Source organism: Kogia breviceps, chromosome 18, assembly GCF_026419965.1.
Source record: "Kogia breviceps isolate mKogBre1 chromosome 18, mKogBre1 haplotype 1, whole genome shotgun sequence".
NCBI lineage: Eukaryota > Metazoa > Chordata > Mammalia > Artiodactyla > Physeteridae > Kogia > Kogia breviceps.
The window spans coordinates 19,684,266-19,707,294 of record NC_081327.1 but is presented as its reverse complement, the minus strand read 5'-3'; the positions used below and the strand labels follow the sequence as shown (position 1 = coordinate 19,707,294).

The following is a 23,029-nucleotide window of genomic DNA, read 5'->3' as shown; positions in this document are numbered from 1 at the left end:
CAGAGCCCATCAGGCCCTTCTCTCCCTGTTCCTCCCATTCACACACTGGCCCCTCCAGCGGACCCTGTGGAAGTACAGTGACAGCCAAGGGAGAACTGATTTGCAGTGAAATGTTGGGTAGCCACAGCCTGTACTCCCCGCCATCCCATGGCTGATTCCAGGAAAAGAGCATGCATGCGGTGCCCTCTCTGCATGATTCCCAGACCCCCAGCCATCCAGTCCAGCTCTCCCAATTTGCCGGCTTGCCCACTCTGGGCCTCAGCCCCCTGTCGCCTGCAGGAGGCCAGCAGCCTCATTCAGGGCCAGTGGGTAAATGGCAACATCGCCTTCCTGTCCAGTCCCACAGTCCCCAGGAGCAGGTGGGCAGCTAAACATCCCCATTAACACCACAGGCCCCATGGGGCACCAGGCAGTGGCAGACACCTGTGGCCCCTGAAGGATTTGAGTTGCCCCGTGAAGGAAAGATCGGTCCAGGAAGCACTCAGGCTGCCCCTCTGCCCCATGCCCCAGGCAGTGATGAGGGCAGAGGAGAGAGACAGAGAAGAGAGACAGGGGCAGGCAGAGAAGGCAATGGGGTATGGGTCAGACCCAGGACCCATGGGAATCATCCAGACCCCAAGCCATGGCTCCTGCCCTCCCCTGAGCTCAGGACCACGATGCTCAGCTGCGAGCCTTACCTGTCTGAGGATAGCAAGCCGGACACTCCTTCTTCTGGTTCTGCAGAGTAGGTGGGGCCATAGGCCTGGGTGGGGCTCCTGCCTATGGAGGGGGTCGGCAGGGATGCGGCCACATGTGGAGCAGAGGTCACTGAGCAGCTCTCTGCTGCATGACCTTGGGCCCCAGGTACCCCATCCTACCATGGCACAGGCCCTTCCAGCTGACCTTCTGAGAGGTCCCAAGTCTCCCAGCCATGGGTTCAGGCTGGCTGCGAGGGACCCAGCGCTCTGCACGGTGAGGCGCCCGTGTGAGCCCCTCCAGGGTCCAATCTTGCCATGCTTAGCCAGGAGATGAGGGGGAAAGGTCAGATTGAACAATGGGACCATCTGCTTTATCACTTTCCGACTATCTGGATATTCTTCTGCAGATGATCTTCAACAACATTCCTGGATTGAATGCCAAAAAGAGAGAAAACTTTGGACTCACAACCACAGGCATAAACACCTAATTAAGCTCATTCTTTGAATAAAACCATATCTGAGAGCATCTGTTAGCCCTCCTTCACCTCAGCCGCTGCGGGCTGTTGGGACAGCATTCACAGAGGGTGGGAGAGAGACAGCCCAGCCTGACACATGGCCCTGCCCCTTCCCGGGAATTTCCTATCTCTGAGCTCCCCTGGCTCAGCTGTTTGGTCACTTGTTCCTGAGGTCTTACAATCAGAGTCCATCCATAGTCCTTTCTCCTGGGCTTGCAGCCCACCACCCACCCCACCCCCCGAGGCACCTAGCAGGCCCCTGTCTCTTGCCTCTGCCTCCTCTGCAAATGTCAATGCCTTACTTGTCTGGGAAGTTTCCTGCAGCTTAGGCCCGTGTCCATCTCCTTTACCCAGAACCAGAGAGGGAGACCCTCCCCTTTCTCAGCACCCTCCATCAAAGCCACCTGCAGCGGCCACATCACACCGGAGGATGCTGTTCTCTGTGCAGTGCTCTGAGCAGAGAGGGGCACAGTGACCCGGGAGACCATGTGCATGGGTTCTAACCCCACCTCAGTTGCCACCTCACCAGGTAATGACAACTATTCTCCATGCATCCCATCTCCCTAAGCCTCGGTTTCCCCATCTGTACTCAGAGGGTTGGGCTCAGGGCTCTCTGTGGTACCCAAGTCTCTGTCTTCAGGGGCCAGGTCATTCCCAGGAGCACCTGTCAGCCTCTTCAACAGTCTGGCCTCTAATTATGAAACAGGAGGAATTGGGGTGGACCCTGCCTAAGTTGGCCAGTTGGTGGCCCTCCCTGAGGCCAGAAGTGATGTATATACCCTCAACTGACCTGACAGCTCCTCAAGGGAGGGCACACAGCCCTACACACAGAGGTGACTCCATCCCCTCCCTGCCCCACACTTCTCACCCAGGCCACACTCACTAGATCCCACACACCAGCCTCTCCAGCCCCAGCTTGCAACTCTCCCCAGAGCTCCTAGCTCCTGATACAATGGCCTGAGTCTGCTTACAGCCACTATGGGCCAGGTTGCCCCTTCCCTGGCCTTCACACAGGCCACTTCTCTTCTGGAAAGGCCTGTCCCTCTCTTCAAGGCCTGGGCCCTCCTCACCCCTCAAGCCTGTGCTCCAGTGTCATCCTTCCTGCCCCTCCCACGCCCCCATCACACAGAGTTGCAATCCCCTGGTGTCTCCCTGTCCCTCTAGCCAGCCCATGGGCTCTGCAGGGCAGGAACCGCAGCTGTCCTCCTGACCAGCAGGGCTGAGTGCTCCACTCACATCTCTAGAGCGAATAAATGAGCAAGTGAGAATGAATGAACATTGGAACCTCGGGACCCACACACCTCGACCTTTCATACACCTAAGCCACAGGGAAAGCATACCTTCCCCACGCTGGGCCTCTTGCTCCCCAAGACAGTACCCACGGACCCCCTGGAGGCCCCCAGGGGGCCCACCCTGGGGAGGAATCAGCCCTGACTCCCCACAGCTTCCTTCACTTTGCTTTCCTCTTGCAAACATATTCAAATGTTTAAATTCTGTTTTGGGAACAATTAGCCTAACATACGGTCTAATCGCATTTTATCTTCTGATGAAAAAATACACAGAAAACTTGGAAAATGATGACTAACAAAGCTTTGTTGTGTTTCTTTTTTAAAATAGTGTTTTTATGCACATAAGCATATCACAGATGAAAAGCTCTAGCAACTGTCTAGCCCAACACCCTCATTGTACTCAGGGGGAAACTGAGGCCTAGTGAGGGGAAAACACCTACCCAAGTTCCCGAGACCTGAGGTCCAGATCCCTTGGCATTTGCCTCTTTCTTCTCAATAACCTGAGAAGACTGGACCCAATTCTCCTGGGGTCCTTTAGGTCCAACATCCTAGGGTTCTGATGTCTCCAGATTCTGTGGCTACAAGGCTTCACATCCCAGGGGGCAAGAGGAGATGGCAGACTGAAGAGCAGGCATGGGTTCCCAGCCAGAGGCGCCCTCTCCTCTATCCCCATCAGAAAATGGTGTCCAGACCAGACTTCCACCTCACCACCCAGTGATGCTGGAACTCATTACCACACACCCACTAGTCCCTAAGGGATCCAGATGGCAACCACCAGGGAGATGTTGAAAACCTGTTTGAAAGCAGAAGGACCTGCCACTGTGATGCCATGAGAGAGCCCACTCTCTCTGCCCCCTTCCCAGCAGCCCTGCTTCTCTGCGGTGGGTTTCAAATGCCCAAACAGCACTGCCCCACTTGGACACGGCCTGACTTGATTAAATGCATCTGGGATTATTTGTTCAGTGCGGGTCCCCTCTCCCACTGCAATATCAAATCCCGGCAGCAGGAACGTTGCACTTTGCTCCCTTTAAGCCTCACTCAGTGCAGTGGCAGTGCGTCCTTGGTGCCCTGTGCCACACGTGCTGGCTGACCGCTCACAGCCAGTACAGTGCAGTAAGCTTGTAAGGCTTTCCACGTTTTGCCTTTTGTTATTATTTTGCTCACAATAGCCCAGATAAGCATCATTCTTCTTCTCCTCACTTTGCGAATGAGAGACCTGAGGACACTCAGGGAAGGAAGACAGTACATCCGAGATTGCTCAGCCAAGAGGGCAGGGCAGGACATCACCTGCTGTGCTCTGCTCTCTCTATGCCATAAGATCTAGGGGACTTGGACATGCTCATTCAAAGGGGCAGCTTCCCGCGGACACGTGCCGGGCACATCCCTGGTCTTGAGCTGAATGAAGGTCATTCTCCCCCTGATGGTGGGAGTTCCTGAGAGCTGTGCTCACTGCCATGGTTCAGCAGGGTGGGCATGGGGCTAAAAGGTGACCCTCTGAGGACCATTACTCTGAGGGGAGGCCTCAGTGAGATACCTGAGCCTACATTAGGAAGATCTGTCTGTGTGAAAGCGAGGAGGGGGCTCCAGACAGGGGCCAGCACAAGGCACGAGGCAATGACCAGAGGGAGAAGCACGAAGCCTGCCCCACCCTGAGGCCCAGCCCCGCTCCTTCTCAGGCTGCAGAGGCCCTGCCAAATGGCCCAGCTGCGGTCCTGGCAGATGGGGGCCTTCCACGGGCACTGGAGGCTGGATGGGCGCTCAGCAGGCAGGCCCCCCCCCCCCAGAAGCCCTGCCACACACAGCCACAGGCTGAACCTTCGGCTGACAGGACGTGGCTCCAACAGCACTGACCAGCTGGGGAGCCCCGGCTCGTTAGTTTCTAATTAAGAGAAAACATGTGTCTTGACCTTCCTCCCTGAGCCGTTCCCTGCGACGGGGCCTGGCCAGTGGCCGGTTATCACCTCCAGATGCTCACAGGCCCACTGCTGCAAGAGAGCCACCCAGCCGGGGGCAGGTATGTCTGTGCCAATGGAAGGGGCCCTGGACCTTGCAGGTGCACATCGCTGTGTTAAGTGGGCAGGAGTCAGGCAGTTCCTCCCGCTACAAGACGATGATCAATCCATCTGGCCAACGTTCAATGCTACTGACCCTGTGGGCCCCCAGAAAACCCAGATACAGCCTCTGACTGTGGGAACATTCAGGGAAGAGAAGTGCAGTCCGTGCACAGGGCTTGTGGAGCATACAGGATGCAATGCCTGGGGAAATCTGGAAGGCTTCCCTGACATCTTGGTCCTGAAGGATGAGTAGGAGTTTGCCTCCAGGGGCAGGATGTGAGAGAATATTCCAGACAGAAAGAACAGGCCTGTCCATAGTCACAGAACTAGGAACCTTCAAACCCAGGTCTCTCTGATTTCAAATTCAGTGCCCTTAAACCCTGTGCTCTGCTTCTATTTATGTGACAAGCCTTGAATGCCATGCCAAAGCCCAGAGGAAGGTCAGGGAAGGGGTCAGGTTCAGATGTGTTTTGGAAAATTTCTGCCAAGAGTATGTTGGATGGAAGGGGAGATTTGGAAGACATTTCTGAGATACGATCCACAGATTTTGTAACCAGTTGCATATTGGGCAAGTCCCCTCACCTTTCTAAACCCGAGTTTCTTAGTGTAAAATGGGCTATAGGATGTGTGCCAGCCCCCTGCACTGCCCCCTGCAGGCTGTCATAAGGAGCAGAGGGACCCCTGGGGCTGACTGCCTGGCCCAGGATCTCTGTGTGCCCTTCGGCAAGGCAGCTGACCGCTGAAGCCTCAGATCTTTCATCCACAAGGGCTGCCGTGAGCCCAGGATAGCTTAGTATGGGATCCAGCAGAGTGAAAACGCAGTGAGCGCCAGCTGGTCCCCGAGGGCCCCGGCTTGTAAAGCAGTGCATGCGCCACGCAAAAAGCCACAGCAGCTTTGAGAAGGTGGGAAGGAGCATCCCAATGACAGAGGAGTTATGTTAAGAAAGATGCTTTAGGGGGAGAAGTAACACAAGTTTCTGCATTTCTAAGACATTTGATGATATTTATAACATTTAATAATTTAAAAATAAGTTTTCAGGAAGACTTACCACGTAAGTAATTATTATCATAGAAAAGCCCTGATCTTGAACAGCTAGGTTTGGGGGCTTGCCAGCACCAGGAACCACTTGGGGACGTCAAAGTGTCCTCTACCCCCCTTCAATCTCAGTGCTCTCTGGGGATGACACCTTGAGAAGGAAAAAGTGCTGAAAAGCCTGTCCAGCTTTCTTTGTGTCCTGTCTTCTCCTGTCTGTCCCCAACCCAGAAAAGAGCACAAAGAGCAAACATGAGCCATGGGCTCACCACGGGCTGGGCCCTGGGCTGAGCTCTCTGTGTGGACTGTGGCCTTTGATCTTCCCACACTGTCTGAGGAAGGGATCTAGTGGCCCCACCAACCACCCAGGGGCTGGATAACTTGGCACCTCCCCTTGTGTAACCCCCTCACCCGCCAGGGGGCGTGAGCTCGCCCAACTGCGTGCACACGGGACTCTGTCCCCAGGTCCCTCATGCACCCAGTAAGTATAGGCCACCCAGGCTGTGGGGCCCAAGAGGAGATGGGTGTGGGGAAGCCGTCCCAAAGTGACCCAGGACCAGCTCTCAGGGCAGGAGAGAGTGGGCAGGCAGCCTCCTGCACGAGGTTGGGCAGGGTTGGGAGATGGGGCGCACTGGAGAGGCTGAGGCAGGCAGAGGTGCCATCCAGACTCATGGACTGGAGGGACCAGTCCTGAAAGCCATGCTGATGCAACACGACATGACACAAAAAGAGCTAAAAGAATCAAGGAGATCAGCCTGGCTGTGATATAGTCAGAAAATTATTAGGCAGTCCAGGAAAGGCCTGGGGGGAGAAAGGGCTTCTAAATTTAGTTCTTGGACTCTAGGACACAACTGATCTGGGAGGCCCCTGAGTTAGAGGAGAGGGCCCCAGCCCTGGCCTCTCAGAGCTCTGGGGACCCGGGAAGCCTCAGAGCCCACGGAAGCACCACCACTTCTTCCATCCTCCAAGCCAGGTCATCCCTCCCCAAACCTTAAGCTATGTGACTGTGGCCACGGTGGCCCTCCAGGTAGGGGTGATGAGAAGAGTGTTCAAAGTCACAGAAGTCAGGCACACAGTTGCTCACTGACACACACAAACACACACACACACACACACACACACACACACACACACACACACACATGCTTGTTCATCATCTGCTATTAACCGAGACAGCAAAGAGATGGCGTGAAATGCAGCCAACAGATGGGAGCCCACCGAAATGTCAGCCAGAAGAGATAGCCCACATCAGGAAAACAAAATTCCAGTTTTGCAAGATCCTGTCCTCCTCCCTCCCTCCTCAGAGAAAAATTCCCATGGAGGCTCCTGGAACTTTGGCAATCCAAGATGATTTATTTATTCAGGACCACCACACCATCGTGCATGTTAAGTACAAAAAGGAAAAATGATTTTGGATTTGGAAATGGGGTTGGAGTCACAGATGGTGCCTGAACATGCATAAATTCTGTTGCTGTGTGAACAGATGGAAACTTGATGGAAAAAAATTTTTAAACTTTAGCATTCATCTGCCAGACCACTGTCGGGCTGGAGAAGAGGGAGTTCGTCACTTGACTGGGAGAGTCTTGGTCTTCCAATCTGTAGGATAGGGTTGAGAAATTGTGCCATGTTCAATGGTCAGTCCAACCTGGTTTTGATTTCTGGCTCTGCCATTTACAGCTGGGGGAACTTGGGCACGTTACTTAACCTCTGTGACCCGGGTCCTCCTCTGAACAAGAGAATAATGGGGAGGGCTCCCAGATAAGAACTGAACCCCATGATGTATACAGAGCATGCATTCACGCCCGGCACAGATTGAGGACCTGATAAATGGCAGCACCGGCTGGCAGGTGTGGTGGGGCTCGCTTGCCAGAGAACACCTAAGGAGCCTGGATGGGAAGCTGAGGCACCAAGAAGGCTCATGGTTGACCCCACAGGAGAGGCCGGGGAGACAGAGAGGACATAGCAGCTGCTTCTGGACAACATCTCCTTTCCAGAAGACTCCCAGGGTCCGAGCAAGATCGCACTAGGCGAGGGTTGGTGGGCAGGCTCAGTAAGACCTTGGGAAGGGGAAGGACAATCCAAATGGAAGGTTCTGTCCACACGGCCTCACCCTCACTCCGGAAGCAATTCAGTCCTCAGTTTCTGTCCCATGGCGGGAGTCCATCTGTGATAGGTTGATTGCAAAAATGGCCATAATTCATCATCCCTGCCCGCCTCCTGGTCCCTTGTCAGGCGATTCATCAAGAGTTGGGGTCTTCCTGTCCAACCTGGCCTTGTGACTTGCTTTGGCTAATAGAATGCGGTGTAAGTGACAGTGTGCCCAGCAGGGCCAGGCTGCCACTTTCTTTGGCTCCTCTTCCTCCTCCAGAACAAGCCCGGCTAGCTTGCTGGAGGAGAAGACATGGGGAGCACAGCCAAATTAGCCCCAGGGTCCCAGTTGAGGACCCAGACATGGAAGATCAAGGTGAAGATCAACAAAGCTTCCTAGCCAACCCTCAAGTAACCACAGGCAACTGAGTGAGCCTGCCAAGCAAAGCCTGGGTCAGCAGAACACCGGGAGAACCCACTGATGCGTGGGCAAAACCCTGCACTTATAGTTGTGTACCACAGACGCTTGGTGGCTGTTTGTTATGTGGCGATAGACATTGGACCCATCCTCTTCCACCAACCTCACACTCCAAACCAGCCACCTTACTCTGCAGAGAGTGGGAGGAGGGGAGGGTCTCAGTAGAGACCCAGAAATGTGATTCAGAATTCAGAAACGATCAACTCAAAGGCAAGGAGCTCTCTGCGTCACACACCAGGGTGCCAGCCCAGCAGCAGAAGGCCAGGTCACAGTGGTCTGGAAGCCCCTTTCCCAGAACGGCTAGTCCACCCTGATGAGCGATGGAGATGCTGACCATCTTCAACATGGGATTAGTGGGGGGTCCTGGTCCTCAGCTGCTAGGCTGGCTCCACAGAGAGGGCAGCCCCGCCACCCAGGTCCCACGGTGAAGGGGAGCCTGAGCTGGAGACCCCAGAGCTGGGCAGGAAGGTGGGCCCCAGCAGAGACCTCCTCCCAGTCAACCCCGCTGACACTCTCCCAGGAAACACTCTCGCCAAGCACCGCTGCGTGGCCTCTGTGCTCGTGCACACTCCAGAGGACTTTAGCTCCAGGGGCCCATTAGGGCCCTGGCTGATGTTAAGGGAAAAAAAAAAACTAAACTAATGACACTTGTTAAAGATGGTAAGGGAGGGCTTCCCTGATGCAGCAGTTAGGAATCTGCCTGCCAATGCAGGGAACACGGGTTCGAGCCTTGGTCCGGGAAAATCCCACATATGCCGTGGAGCAACTAAGCCCGTGCGCCACAACTGCTGAGCCTGCGCTCTAGAGCCCATGAGCCTCAACTACCAAAGCCCGCACACCTAGAGCCCGTGCTCTGCAACAAGAGAAGCCACCGCCGTGAGAAGCCCGTGCACCGCAACGAAGAGTAGCCCCTGCTTGCCGCAACTAGAGAAAGCCCGTGCGCAGCAATGAAGACCCAACTCAGCCAAAAATAAATAAATAAATTTATTTATTAAAAAAAAAATAAAAAACAAAGATGGTGAGGCAAGCTTCATTCAAGACCGTTGCAGTAGGTATAGGGACCACTGCAGTGGGGCTTTGCAGTCAGGGGAAGAGATTGGGCTCAACTCGGAACACAGCCTGAAAGAGGGAGTGAATAACCAAGGAGCAGGTGGAGATCAGTGGATGAAAAATTAGTAAGAGGACACATCAGGGGTGGGGGAGATTCTGGCTAGAATGATCTAAGAGTGAGAGACAGGCCAGAGTGATCAGACATCACCTTTGGGAACAGGGAGGGTGAAGAACCTGATTAGGTATCCAAGGTGATCAGATATCACAGGTGGGAAGTTCTTGTTAAACTTAGCAGGATTCTTGCTAATACTAGATTCCAAAAGGAAGTGCACAGATGGGCCTAGGAGAATGGTCAAGAGCCTGACTAGACTTTGATTAAGCAAAGAATCTTTGTCACTGACACCACCCTGAGTGGCTGTGGCCCATGGAGGTGGCAGGGCATGCTACCCATCAGGGTGGCTGAGTCACACAGCATGGTGAAGCAGAGTTAAGCTCTGAGGGCCCTGCCCACCCCCAGCCCTGGGCAGACCCTCCAAACCAGCCCTTCATGTCCTTCTGAGGCCTGATGCTCCAGGGAGGCGTCCCAGGAGAGACTCCCAGCACAGAAGGAAGGGCGTGTCTTCTCCTTCCATCCACTCTGCTTTTAAATCTGTCCATGGCTTGTCTTATCTGAGAAAATTTCCCAAAAAAAAAAAAAAAAAAAAAATTTCCCAGAGGATCTTGCCTTAATGTTCATTAATTGTGAGTAACTTTCCTCTTGCTACATTCAACTTTCAGACCTCCACAGTTTCTGGAGAGTCTCACTCTTCAGAAACACACACACAGGATGCTTTCTCAGGTGTGGTTACCTCTGTCTGGAATGCCTTTCTCCTACTTTTCGATCCAGCAAACTCCCACTCATCCTTCAAGACCTCACTAATATGACACCTCTTCAGTGAAGCCTTCCATGATTTCCATGGGCAGAGCTCATGGTATTATCTCCCGGGCTTTCTGAAACTTGGGTTGTACATCTCCTCAGGTGCTGACCACAGGTTAGCAAACTATGGCTCGTGGGCCAAATCCAGCCTATTCCTTGTTTTGGTAAATACACTTTTATTGGAACAGAGCCTGGTCCATTTGTTTATATACTGTCTGTGGCTGCTTTCCTGCTACAATAGCAACAAGACCATCTGGTCCACAAAGCCAAATATCTACTATGTCATATATCTACTATGTCATCCTTTACAAAAAGTTTGCTGACCCCTGCCCTCGACTATGAGCCTCTCAAGAGCTAGGACGAGGACAAAGACTGCTTGCCTCTGTCCTGCAGCCCTGGCCGGGAAGAGGCACAGAAGGCACTTGATAAAAGTTTGCTGAATTAATGAACAGATGAGTGAATGAATAAGTGAATGGAGATGTTAAGGGTGCATCACAAAGCCCATGTTTACAATTTCATGCATGGGACTAGTTTCCCAGAGGGCCCAGTGGAACTTTCCACCAACCCCACATGTCTCGGGGTTTCAATGTGTGCCACCAAGAGGAAAGAATTCCAGGTTTCAAGAAATGTGGGCAACTGTGTTGTGCTGGACATCTCCCTGCCCCATCTTTCAGCTCACATTTTCGCTTTAGCTATTGCAGGAGCAACCAGCTGCCGACAGGGGTAGCTGGCAGCACGTGCTTCCGTGGCCCTCCACATCACTTGCTCTCTGTTCTGGGCCCTCTGCTTCTGCCCCTGGGATGCCCAAGAAGGTTCTCGGCCATTCTGGGGCATACCCATCCATACCCATCCTTGGAAATGCAGGATAGTTAACACTCCCGGCAACTCCTGGCCAGTGGGCTATGCACATCCACAGATGAATTCTTTCTTCCTCTGATATCTCAGATGGGCAATTGATGCATGTCCTACACAGTACCTCAGAGGGTCCCCAGGAGAAAAGAGCCCCAGTTGCAACCAGTGATTTCCCTCCACCCCTGCTTCACCTTTCCCAGTGAGCCATTCCTCTTCCCTGGAATCACAGCCCCCAAATAAATCACCTGCACAGAAGCCATCAGTCTTGGCCACACAGGTGAAGCAGCCCCGCTCTGGCCGCAGTGGAACAGGTAATCAGGACCGTCAAGCATTTAATGCTTCGGAAGTCTCCAAAGGGGACACATGGTACACTGGCTTCCTGAGGGTGCAGCTACAGGGTACCACGTGCTGGGTGGCTGAAAACAACAGGAATGCATCCTCTCCCAGTTCTGGAGGCCAGAAATCTGGTATCAAGGTGTCTGCAGGGCTGCACTCCTGCTGAAGGTTCTAAGGGAGGACCTTTCCTTGCTTCCTCCAGCTACTGAGGGCTGGCTCAGGGTTGACTGCGCAGCCCCAATCTCTGCCTCTGTCTTTCCACGGTTTTCTCCTTTCTTTTACGACCCCAGCCACTGGATTTAGGGTGTGTCAACATTGTCCCAAAAGGCTCCAGAGAGATGGAGTTTCCAACTCTCCAACCAACCCGCTGGGGGCTTTCAGGACCATCCTCCACAGGCCAGATGCTAATGTCCCCCGGCGCTTGGCTTGTATTTCTCTTGAGGAACTTAATTTGTCAGCAGGTGATGAAACTGTCCTGTGCGGGATGTGAGACCCCAGGCCACAGCCACCAGGCCTTCCGGAGCTCTGAACCTCCATGTCAGGGGCCAAGAGCTCTCAGTAAACCACTTCTAAAGGAGCAAGGGACCTTTGGCACAAAGGTGGGCACAGACTCCCTCCTCGTCTGACCTCCCTGACCCTGGACTTCCCTTGCAGCCTTCCCTGATTTCTCTGGTCTCCAAAGAGAGGGCCTCCACCACAACGCACTGAGATGGAGAAGGAAAGCTGGGACCCCCGAGCCCCCAGGGAGTGAGCGTTCCCTGCAGGGTTTCCTTAAGTGTTACTGATGGCTGAGGGGGAGGTACTGGTCCTCCTCTGAGCCTCCTCCAAACCCCTGAGACCAGCACAGTGTCTCGTAGACAGCAGGAGCTTAACATGGGCTTGCTGAATCGTAACCATGTGGCCTGCCGACCGTGCACGATCTAGGCTCTGCCTCAGGAAGCAGCCAGGAGCTGGAGCTGCTGGCCATGCTCATGGAAGAGACTCTGAGTCAGAGGAAACGAAACATTTTTGTTTGATTGGATTTTTACTCCTGGCTCAGTCTATAAACATTAAACATTTAATTCCTTGTCTCACAATTACATTAAAAGGCAGATAAACCCTGATAAGCCTTCATCTGGCATTTCGGTTTCTAATCGCCCTTTATCCTCTCTCTTACATGCATGTGCACCCACACTGAGTTTCTGGGTCAGGCAGGAGAAGGCTGGGTGGGCACCCTGTCTCACCTGCCATCTCTGGCAGAGCACCCAGGTCCGGCCGTGGAGCACCCTCCTCGACGAGGCAGGGCAGCAGGGCCAGTCATCTCACCTCCTTGGCCCAAGATCTGGCTGGACCCTGACTCGTGGGACTTCTCAGGACCTTCGGTATATTCAGTGCTCTGTAGCCCTCTAAATGGGGAGCAGCTTTTCCTAGATGTCATTCATTGTAAAAGGCCCAGCCCATCTTAGCCAATAAAGGAGGAGACAGGAAGCAAGGCCCCATCTGCCTCTGCAAAGGCCAGTGACATCCTACTGTGACATCTCTGTCCTGCCCTGTGAGAAGCACAGTGGGAGTGCTGAGCACAGTCAGGGGTTCTCTTACCGGGGTTGGGGGCCTCCCAAGGACAGCCAGACCTAGAGGAAGCTCAAGCCACCACAAAGGGGAGAGACACAAGCTGCAGAGTCAGAGCATCTGATTTCTGAACACCACTCAGTTGCTCACTGGCTCTGTGACCTCAGCTCAGCCCTCACCCTCCCTGGGCCTCAGCCCCCAGCCCCCAGGATACAAGCACAGCAAGGTCAGATCTGCGGCCACATTGAGTCACTTCCTTATCACCAGTGACTGATGCCTTGGGAAACAACCCCATAGTCTTTGGCGCACATTCCCTGCCCCTCCTGGGGCAGGCTGCACCATGGTGGGGCCACTGTAGCCTGCTGGTGGCAGCTCATCAGCCTAGTGCAGGGCTGCCTGTACCAGCCCAGAGCCTCCTTCTCCTTGTCCCATGGCTCACAAGTGCAGGTCTTGTTTCGCTTTCCATAAAGAAGTATCCAGTCCCTGCCCTCAGCCAAGGACACTCTCTTCCCAGGGCCTCCCACAGGTCTTCCCCTCCTCCCTTCATGTATCTGGCCTTTCCTGGAACGCTAGTCCAAAGCCAGGGAGAGTCCAGGCTCCCCCTGACAGGCTGTGCCCGGGGCTGTGCACAGGAGCAGCCCAGGGAATGTGCAGGCCTGGAGGCGGGGTTGTTACCTGTCCCTGACTCCTCCCTCGCTCTGGAAGCTACCTGCCCTCCAAAGAGGGAGCCATTCTTCCCCACAGCATTCCTGGAAGCCCTGTGGCCTAAGCCAGACCAATCAGGCTCCTTCCCTGAGACTTTTCCACCAGTACTAAGGAAGACAGGGCGCCTGTCCGTCCCTTCCAGCTTACGGTCGGGAGCTCGAGGCGGTGTGCCCAAGGAGAGCCACGCTGCCACGGGGGCAGAAGGAGAGGGAGGAGGGGCAGCCTGTGCCGTCCCAAGTCTCTGAGGCTCAGCTCCCCCCAGACCTTGCACCTAAGCTTATTCACCTAGGGTCCTGCTGCTCTCAGGGATCTCAGGCCACCCCCAAACACCTTCACCCTCCTGCTTCTGCCCAGCAGGGAAGGGCCCTGGGGCAGGGCGTGGGGGGGGGCAGTCTCAGCAGGGAGCCTCAGACAAGGTTTTTCCCTCTCAGGCACAGCTTCCCCATCAGTAAAATGGCCTTATTGCACCGGGTGGTGCTCAGGTGCCTTCCACACCCAGAGGGCGTCACAGCGTGCTGGTTGCAGCGCAGGCGCCCAGCCAGGGCTGCGCAGGCTCCCCTACTTCCTGCTGTGGGGCTGTAAGTGGCTTGACAGCTCTGAGCCTCTGTTTCTTCTGTTAGGAACCTCAGATGGAGTCAGGAAGATGGGCTGAGCTGGGGCTTTCCACGTGCTCAGCACAGTGTCCACGGGTGCTGGGACTTTGGCATGGGAAGCTGTTACCATTCTGGCTCCCCCATACTCTGAGTATAAACCCCCATCATGAGCTGGCAGCTCCCTCTTTATCTGGTTTTTATATGAGGGATAGAAAATCATCAGGGCTGACATCAGGCTGAGGTCTGGGGTCTCCTCTTTCCCAAATAAAGAGCTGAGACTCTAAGCTAGTAATGACTTTTCCTTTCAACTGAAACGGCTATGGGAATATTAAAAACCTATTCCCATCCTCCTGATAACCCCATAAACACGCATGAGCACATGCGTGCATATACATGCTCACACACTCACATGCTCACACACTCACATGCTCACACACTCACATGCTCACACACATGCTATCAGTACACACTCTCACACATGTGCCTGTGTGTTTACACACATATCTACACACTCATGTGCACATGTGCTCGCACGCGTGCATGTTCACACACCCACACATTCACACACATACTCCCACACTCACATGTACAAACATGCTCACACACAGGGGTACACACACACATGATCACATATGTACATAGCAATGCACTCACATGCACACACAACATACACACGTATGCACACAAACACCTAAATACAAACACCTCCCCTCTCCTCTCCACTCAGAACATATTAGTTGCCTTTTCAGCTCAGTAAATCCCCTTTCTAAGCCCTCAGATGGGGGCGGAGGGTGATAACACTGAGATTTTATATGCCAAGTCCCAGCCCTGGAGTCAGTTTTCATGGCCAAGTTATAGACATCTGTGATGGGGGTTTGTGGTGGAAGTGTAGACACAAGCTCAGCAGAAGAGGGGCAAGTGGGGCTGTGCCGGAGCAGCCTGGGGCAAAGGAGAGCCAGGGCTTCAGCCCGTAACTCACAGGACACCCAGCATTGAGGAATTATGAATGTGAGCCCCGATGATTTTCTATTGCTCATATAAAAACCATTATATATTCTTCTAATATCTGGTCTCAATTTCCTCTCAAATGAATGGAATTTCCATCCTATAATATACGGATTTGGTGTTCTGCGTGAGCTCTCCAAAAGCACAAGAGAATCTGCTGATGCTAGCTTTCCCCAGAAACTCTGATTTTGTGGCTGAGAACGGCTGTCAGAGCGAGGGGGCAAGAGGGGTGCTGAGGCAGAGGGTGCGGCTGAGTCATTTCCCCTCAGATCTGGGTCCCGGGCAGGGTGGGCTTTCGAGGTGGAGGGTGGGGCAGGAAGCTGGCCAATCTCACAGGGACTTAGTAAGTAGGATGAAGTCCTGGCAAGGCCAACAGCAGAGCAACTCTGTTGGGTCTAGCGTCTCCCTCTCAGCCGTACCCCCGCTCCACTGGGGTGCAGGCCCGCGAAGGCACTTCTAGGAAGACTTTCAGACTGACCCGTCAGCCCCACTGCCACCCTGTCCACAACCGGCCCCATGTCCTTCTAGACTAGGGGTCGCAGACAGGCAGCGAGGACCCATATCTAGCCCATGGGTAGGGAGCCTTTATCTTGTGTATTTTATTTTTAATCATTAGAATTAGCTGACAACACTTTAGAATTAGATTTTCACACATAGATTTTTTACCTTCTTTTGGAGAAGAGGCTCACATTCCTACAGGGCAACCTCTGGCTGGAATGACACAGCAGCCACCCCATTCCCCCCCGCCACACACGCACACGCACACGCACACACACTCAGTGCCCTTGGCGTGTGACTTCTTATGGTGTGGAAGAGCCCATCAGGGCCTCATGTACTGCAGCCACCCTGCCCTACCAGGCCTGGCACAGGGCCTTCCAGCACTCACAGGAGCCCCAACCTCATGACCCTGTGCCTCAAGAAGAGGACAGCTGACCCGGGGCCGGCACCTCTGCCAGTCTATTCTAGATGTGACAGTGCCCAGCTTCTCACTACCAAGGAGACTACCTGCAGCTTCCACAGAGCCCTGCTCTCCTGCCCAAGAGCCCAGGAAGGAGGGGCAGGCCCTAAGGCCATGGGCCAATCTCTGCCCCAACTCCTTCCTTCCCTCCCTCTCATGAGAAACAGCAGTCAGTGCTCACCAGTGTTCTGAGGGTGTCCAGCGTCCTCCCACTTCACCCAGACAGCAGCTGTGGGGAGTCGGCATGGCCCAGACGGTCTGATGAGCAGGGACTCCTGGGAGGCCCCCAGCCCCAAACGTCCCCCTGACCTGCACATGCTCTCGCTTTAGTGTTAAGTGTTGCTGCCTTGCTCTACTTCACTAATGGTATTGGACCTTGGGGACAGGGCTGCCCCTGCTATATACACCTGGGGTGGGGACACCAATGTTCAAGCAGGACACACATCTTAGGTTTTAGACAAACCTTCCCAGAGTGTCAGAGAGAGGCCATTCTCTGACACTCTGCAGGACTGAACACAGTCACAGGATGTCTAACTGCAAGAGGCTAGGATTATATTTCTCTGTGTGCCCAGGGCGAGAAGCAGGTTGGAAAGAGGCAGCCACAGAGGGTCACCCAGAAAATCAGAAGCACTTCTGTGTCTGGGACTCCAGTCCCCTCCCTCCAGGCCCAGACCCGTGGCTCTCTGCAGAGACTTCCTGCCACCTTAAAAATGCTTTTGAGAGGAGTGACGCCATATATATATGGCATTTTATTTTATATATGTGTGTGTATGTACATGTATGTATTTTTTTAAGAAGAGGGGTAATTTGTTATAAACTGTATATTCAAAATAAAGTTCAGAATATATTACCCCAATGAAGAATCCTGGGAGAAAATGTTACCCTTTCCTTTATATGGAACGTTTAGGTTTAGAAAAGTCTTAAACTCCAGTGCCTTCACAGAGGGCAGTCAAGTTCCATAAATGATTGCAGCAGGGTGGTGTAGGAAATAGGGAGGAGTCAGGTCTGTGTACTCAAGAAGACAAAAGGCCACAAAGACACGGTCAATGTCAGCAGTGTCCTGGGGCAAGGGCCACAAGGTGTTTATGGTGACATCACTGGAGAATAGGCATATATCAACTTAATTGTCGAGAAATGTACTCATTGTGGAGGATGCTCCTGGAAAATGGCTACGTGAGGACGGCAACTTATCAGAGATGAGATGAGTCATTAAACAACTGTGCTGCTCATGCTGGGGGGACCATCTGAATATCGAGGGCCCATACAGACCCTGAACACCTGTTTGGGACCCACGAGGCAGGCTTGATGGCCCGTTCTAATTTGCGCCAGGGACCTTGGCTAAACTCTCAAGTCACAAGACTCTGATGGCCAACCCTACCCCCAGCCCCTGGCCTAGGAAAGACAGTGGATCCTGGGGGGTGGCACCGCAGGCCAGGTTGGAAGAGGGCTGTGCCTTGCCAGGCCCAGGTGGGTGAGGGGTGGGGCACTAACAATTTCTTCTCATTAGGAGCCCAGAGGCTCCTAAGTGGCTCTACCTGAGGTTTCCTGGGAAGCAATCTCATTTGTCAGGAAGCTGACAGACGGCAGAGACTTAGCCATGGTTCAGAGCCCGGTCCTAGAGCCAGGGCTGGCTGCGAAGAGAAGTGGGGGCTCCACCCCAACTCCTAGTCTCAGGTGCCCACATCTGGGAAGCCAAGACTGGGAGGAGAATCCAGCTCTGGCCAGCTCCTCCACCTGGTCCCTGGCCCCTGATTACCTCCATGTGTCGCCTGACCATCTAAGGGAGAGTGACAACTAGCTGTTGCTCTGCCTAGAACCCTACAGGTGCCTTTCGACCTTGGTGGTCACAGCCCTGCGGTGCCCGAGGCAGCCTGGTTCTCCAAAGGACCACCCAGCCCCTCCACCCGTCCTCTGCAGCATCTGAGTAACCGGCCCCCTCTCCTACAACCCCTCACCTAATCACCCTCCAGCTCTGCTCCCAGAAGGAACACTTTGAAGCTTATGGGGGACTCTCCTCTCTGCATCAAGAAGCTCCATGGGGCCAGAACTGCCGTCAGAGGCTGCTGGTTTGCCGCAGGGTCATGCAGCCTAACTGTAGACACAGACCCTACCCCTCACCAGCCCTGCCCCTCACCATGCCCCCTTCACTCTCTGAGATCCAGCCACGCAGCATCCTTGGAGCTCCTCTAAATGCCCAGAGCCCTCCTGCCACAGAGCCTGGGCACCTTTGCTCCCCACATCTGCACACGCCCCACCCCCAAGCCTTCTCGCCACCCCACCTGCACATCCCGCCCCCAACCTTTTTGCCCCTCCCCCTCCTCTGTACATCCCACGCCCGCCCCACAGTCTTCCTGTTCTTCCCAGTCTCTTAGTGGTTCTCGGCCCCCCAGCGAACACAACAATGTCTCGAGACACTGTTGGCTGTCAGAACTGGGGGAATCTTACTGGCCCTTGGTGGGTAGAGGCTAGGAGTACTGCTAACCATCCTGCCACCCATAGGACAGGCCCAGCAAAGAAGTACCCAGCCCAGAATGCCAGGAGTGCCAAGGTCTAGAAACCCTGCCCTAGGCCACGTCATCCAGCACCACCTTTCAGACCCTGCAGCTTGCCTGTCTGCCCCCGTCCCCCCAGCTGTGGCCTCTCCCTCCCACACAGCTCCCTGGCACAGCAGGTGGGCATCACTGAGGACTGAAGTCACAAGGAAGGCTTCAGAGGGCAGGTGCAGGATCTGCTTCTGAAGGATGATGAGTCTGAGGCAGGAGGAGGTGATGGACAGCGTGGTGGGCCGGGCCTGGAAGCCCGCAAGCCCAGCCCAGAGGCAAGGACAGGCTCATCTGGACACAGAGAGGCTCATGCATGCTGAGGGTGGGAGGCTTACAGGAGCCTGTCAAAGGCTCAGCCACCTGTGCCCGCCATGGTGGAGGAGCCCCACTGGGGGTGGGGGGAGGCCTGTGAGAGCAGCACCGGCCATTTCAGCCGCCCAGGGCCACATAACTCCATCCAGACAGGCCCACCAACTGCTGGCAAGCAGTTTGCTCCCAGTAACGGAGCAGCCCCCTCCCCTAACCCCCACACCAGGCCATGGCTTGCTTCCCCATCATTCCCATGAAGCCCCAAGCCCATCCTCTGGAGATACTGACTCTGTGACAAGTCCAGGCATGCAAGGAAGCCCCCCTCTTGGAGGCCTATCTCCCTAGGGAACAAGGCCCCTCAGTGCCTGTGACCATGAGGAAGAGAAGGCCAGGGGATGACACCTCCACCTTGCCCTAACTGGTCCTTGCATGCCCCAGCCCCATCCCACTGGCCCTGGCACATGTCTGGCCTAAGCTGCCACTCTCTCAGGTACTAAGCAGGTTGGGGGGGTTCAGTTTCAGCCGACAGTGTGAAACGGGCAGGGTCCTGAGGTCTGGGCAACTCTGGGTGCACACTGGGCCAGCTACCCCAGCGTGGGGTTGAGAACATCACAGATCAGCTGGTCTGGGGCTTCAGTCCCATGAACTGGCAAGGCTCCCGGGCCACTCAGGGCTTACCAGTTCAGTCAGTGGGTTCCCAGGGTGCTTCAGCTTGCTTTTGTTAATTAGTTGATAAATTCAACAACTACTCACTAGACGTCTACCATGTGCTGGGACTGGACAAAGGACAAACTTCCAAAGCCACTGCTTGTTCCAGAGGAGGAGAGAGACAACGAGTGAACAGTGAATATGTAAGAGTCAGTGAAAGGGGTGGGGTGGGGATTCTACTTTGGCTATGGTGGTCAAGAACAGCCTCTTGGGGAAGATGACAAGTTGAGAAGGAGCCAATCTCAGGAAGATCTGGGGATGGACCATTCCAGGCACAGAAAAAAGCATGTGCAAAGGCCCTGAGGCATAAGTAAGCATGGAGCACAGAGAAGAGGCTTGGGTGGGGTTCTAGGTACACTTGCCCTGGTCAGCCCACATATGCTGTACACTCTTTGCTCAGGGACCACGTGGCCTCCTTGATCTCTGACAGTAGTCCTCGCCCTGGTACAGAGGAAGAATGGAGCAAAGGGCAGGTGGCCCCAGAAACTCAGAAGAAGACAGACTGCCAATCACCAATGCTTGCTAGGGCAGAGGAGCTGCCCAGAGAGGGAGTTGGACCCCAGCTCAGGCTCCTCCCAGCCCTGGGCCCTGGGCAACTGCCCACTTGCCTTCTGTGTCTGCTCCACCCATCCCTTACATCTTCATGCTAAGACTCAGCTCTCCCCAGAGCCTTCCTGGTAGGAAGGGCAGGAAGGGAGGGAGGGAGTCATCATCTCTAACTCATCATTCTCCTTAATATGCTTTCATTCTTCAGCTTAATTCAGTGAGAATTGAGCACCTACTATGGGCAAGGCTCTCTGCTAGGTCTTCTGGAGGGAGAGTGGATACAGTGATGACCACACCAGAAAAGGAGAGATTAAGTCAGTCTCATGAGTCAGAGACATTTCCTAGAATAGATGCCATCTATTGTTGTTGTTATATAGAGCTTCTCTCTGTCAGAGACTGTTCTAAGTGCATTACATGTGTTAACTCATTCAGTCCTTACAACAACCTTATGAAGTGGGTACTATTATCCTCATTTTATAAGAAAAGAGAAGCACAGAGAAGCTAAGCAACTTGTCCAAGGTCTCATAGCTGGTGAGTGGTGGAACCTGGATTTGGACCAGGAATTCTGGCTTCAGAGCCCAGGCTCCTACCTTCCATGCCCTGATGCCTCTTAGAATATGGCATTTGGGCTTGGCCTTGAAGAATGGGTAGGATGTGACAAGTGGAGCCAGAGTTTGCCAAAGAAAGAAAGGGTATGCCAGAGGGCGGAGCCAGCACAAGAAAGGCTCCCAGATGGGAAAGTCAACACATAGCTGTACCTGAGGTGGAGGCAGAGGCTGGGATCTCTGGGAGAGCAATGGTGTCTGTCCTGCAAGGGCTGACAGCAAGGAGACTCTCTGGGCTTGGAGCCTGGTCACATCCCCCACACAGGCCCCCATTCTCCCCTCCCTGGCTTACCAGCACCTCCTGCTATCAGGAACAGCCACAGTTTCACCTGCCTTGTGCTCTGCTGAGTTTCTCACCAGACCCTGTCCCTGAGCCTTCAGACAAGGCAGCTGGGTAGGGGGTGTTATGGTGCCTACTTTACAGATGAGAAAACCGAGGCTTAGGCAGGCTGAGAAAGCTGCCCCTCACACAGCTTTGAGGGGCTAGGTCAGGGCACTTACCCTGTGCTGCAGAGCCCAAAGCTCACAGGGCCCTCCCGAACAACCCTCTGAGACTTCCTCTGTCCTGCTTCCCTCTCCCCACTCCCTGAGCAGGGCTCGCCTGCCAGCAACACAGAGCCACTCACAACCTTGATAGCTCCAGCCTGTGGAAATAGAGGAAAGTGATGGCTTTTATGACACTTACAAGAGAGTTGTAATTAATTTCCCGAATGCACCTAAGACTCGGGATAGACTGGGTGCTATTCACGGACTGCACGATCATGGGACAATTTTAGGCAAATGAACAGACAGTATTATTTGCTTTTCTAACTACTGCCTGGTGCATTTTGGTCTTGATGATGGCATTTCCAAAGCAATTTCAGAAAGAGATTAGAGAAGTAACATTTTTAATGTTTAGGAAAAACCAAGATGTAAGGGAGATTTAATGTCTGGGTTCTTATTGGGGGTGGGGAGGGGGGTGCGGACAGTTAGCACTATGTTTTCTAGAGTTAGGGCAAAATGTAGCACCAAATAAAACCAAAAGATCGCTTACTGTGTAAACGGCTACATTATCTCTCATTACTCTTACTTAAGGCTATATGCCCCCACACCAACCTCGAGAGAGAAAGAAAAGGAGTCCACCTATGGATGGGGGCAGAATCATCAGGGAAGCTGAGCTGAAGACCACCACTCACCAGGAGGATTGCGGACCCCAGGAGAAGCCCCTACCCCACCCCCATGGTCTGGGATTCCACTGTAGAGGAGTACACTTCTCAAGTGATGCAAATACTCTCAGGGACAGTGGTCACTTTAGTGAAAAACAGACTGCACCTTAACTTGGTGGAGAAGGAGAGTGTGATACCAAAAAGAAATAGATATTTGTTCTTTGTCCATAGTTGCTGACACACAGTTCCTAAAACTCTTGGAATCTCGGGATTCGACTGCCTCCTGGGGACCCCTAAATGGAGGGCTGATCAGGAAAGACCAAGCCTTGAATAGAAAGTTGGAGACTTCAGCCTCTCCCTCCCTTCTGGGAGGGGAGTGGGGCTGGAGATTGAGTTAATCATCAATGGCCAATGATTTATTCAATCATGCCTACATAATGGAACCTCTATAAAACCTTCCAAAGGAAGGGGTTTGGAGAGCTTCTCGGTTGGTGAACGTATTTGCATGCTGGGAGGGTGGTGCGCTCAGAGAGCAAGGAAGCTCAGTGCACTCTCCCACACCTTGCCCTATGCATCTCTTCCATTTGGCTGTTCCTGAGTTGCATCCTTTATAACAAACCAGTAATAGTAAAGCACTTTCCTGAGTTCTGTGAACCAGTCTAGCACATTTTCAAACCAAAGGAGGGAGTCTTGGGAGCTCCCAACTTATAGTCAGAAGTACAGGTGGCCCAGGACTTGTGACTGACATCTGAGGTGAGGGCAGTCTTGTGGGACGAAGCCCTTAGCCCGTGAGGGCTGCACTGACTAACTCTGGGTAGATAGTGTCAGACTTGAATGGAATTGTGGGACACCCAGTTGGTATCTGGAGAGCTGGAGAACTAGTTGGCGTGGAGAAAAAACTTTCCACATATTTGGTGTCAGAAGTGCTGGTTGTTAAAAAAAACAGTTCATAAAGGGAGAAAGAAATCCAGAACGCACCCTGAAAAGACAAAACGGGGCCAGGTGGCATCATCGCAGGAAGGAAGGACAAACAAGGTGGCAGAGGTTTGACTGATGTTGGGCAGATAGGCATTGTG

The 23,029-nt window shown here is 53.7% G+C and overlaps 1 long non-coding RNA gene across 1 annotated transcript in view; it reads right to left on the bottom strand.

Moving 5' to 3' along the window:
- Nucleotides 1-23,029, bottom strand: part of LOC136793115 (uncharacterized) — a 294,913-nt gene that overhangs the window by 174,125 nt on the left and 97,759 nt on the right. The window lies entirely within an intron of this gene.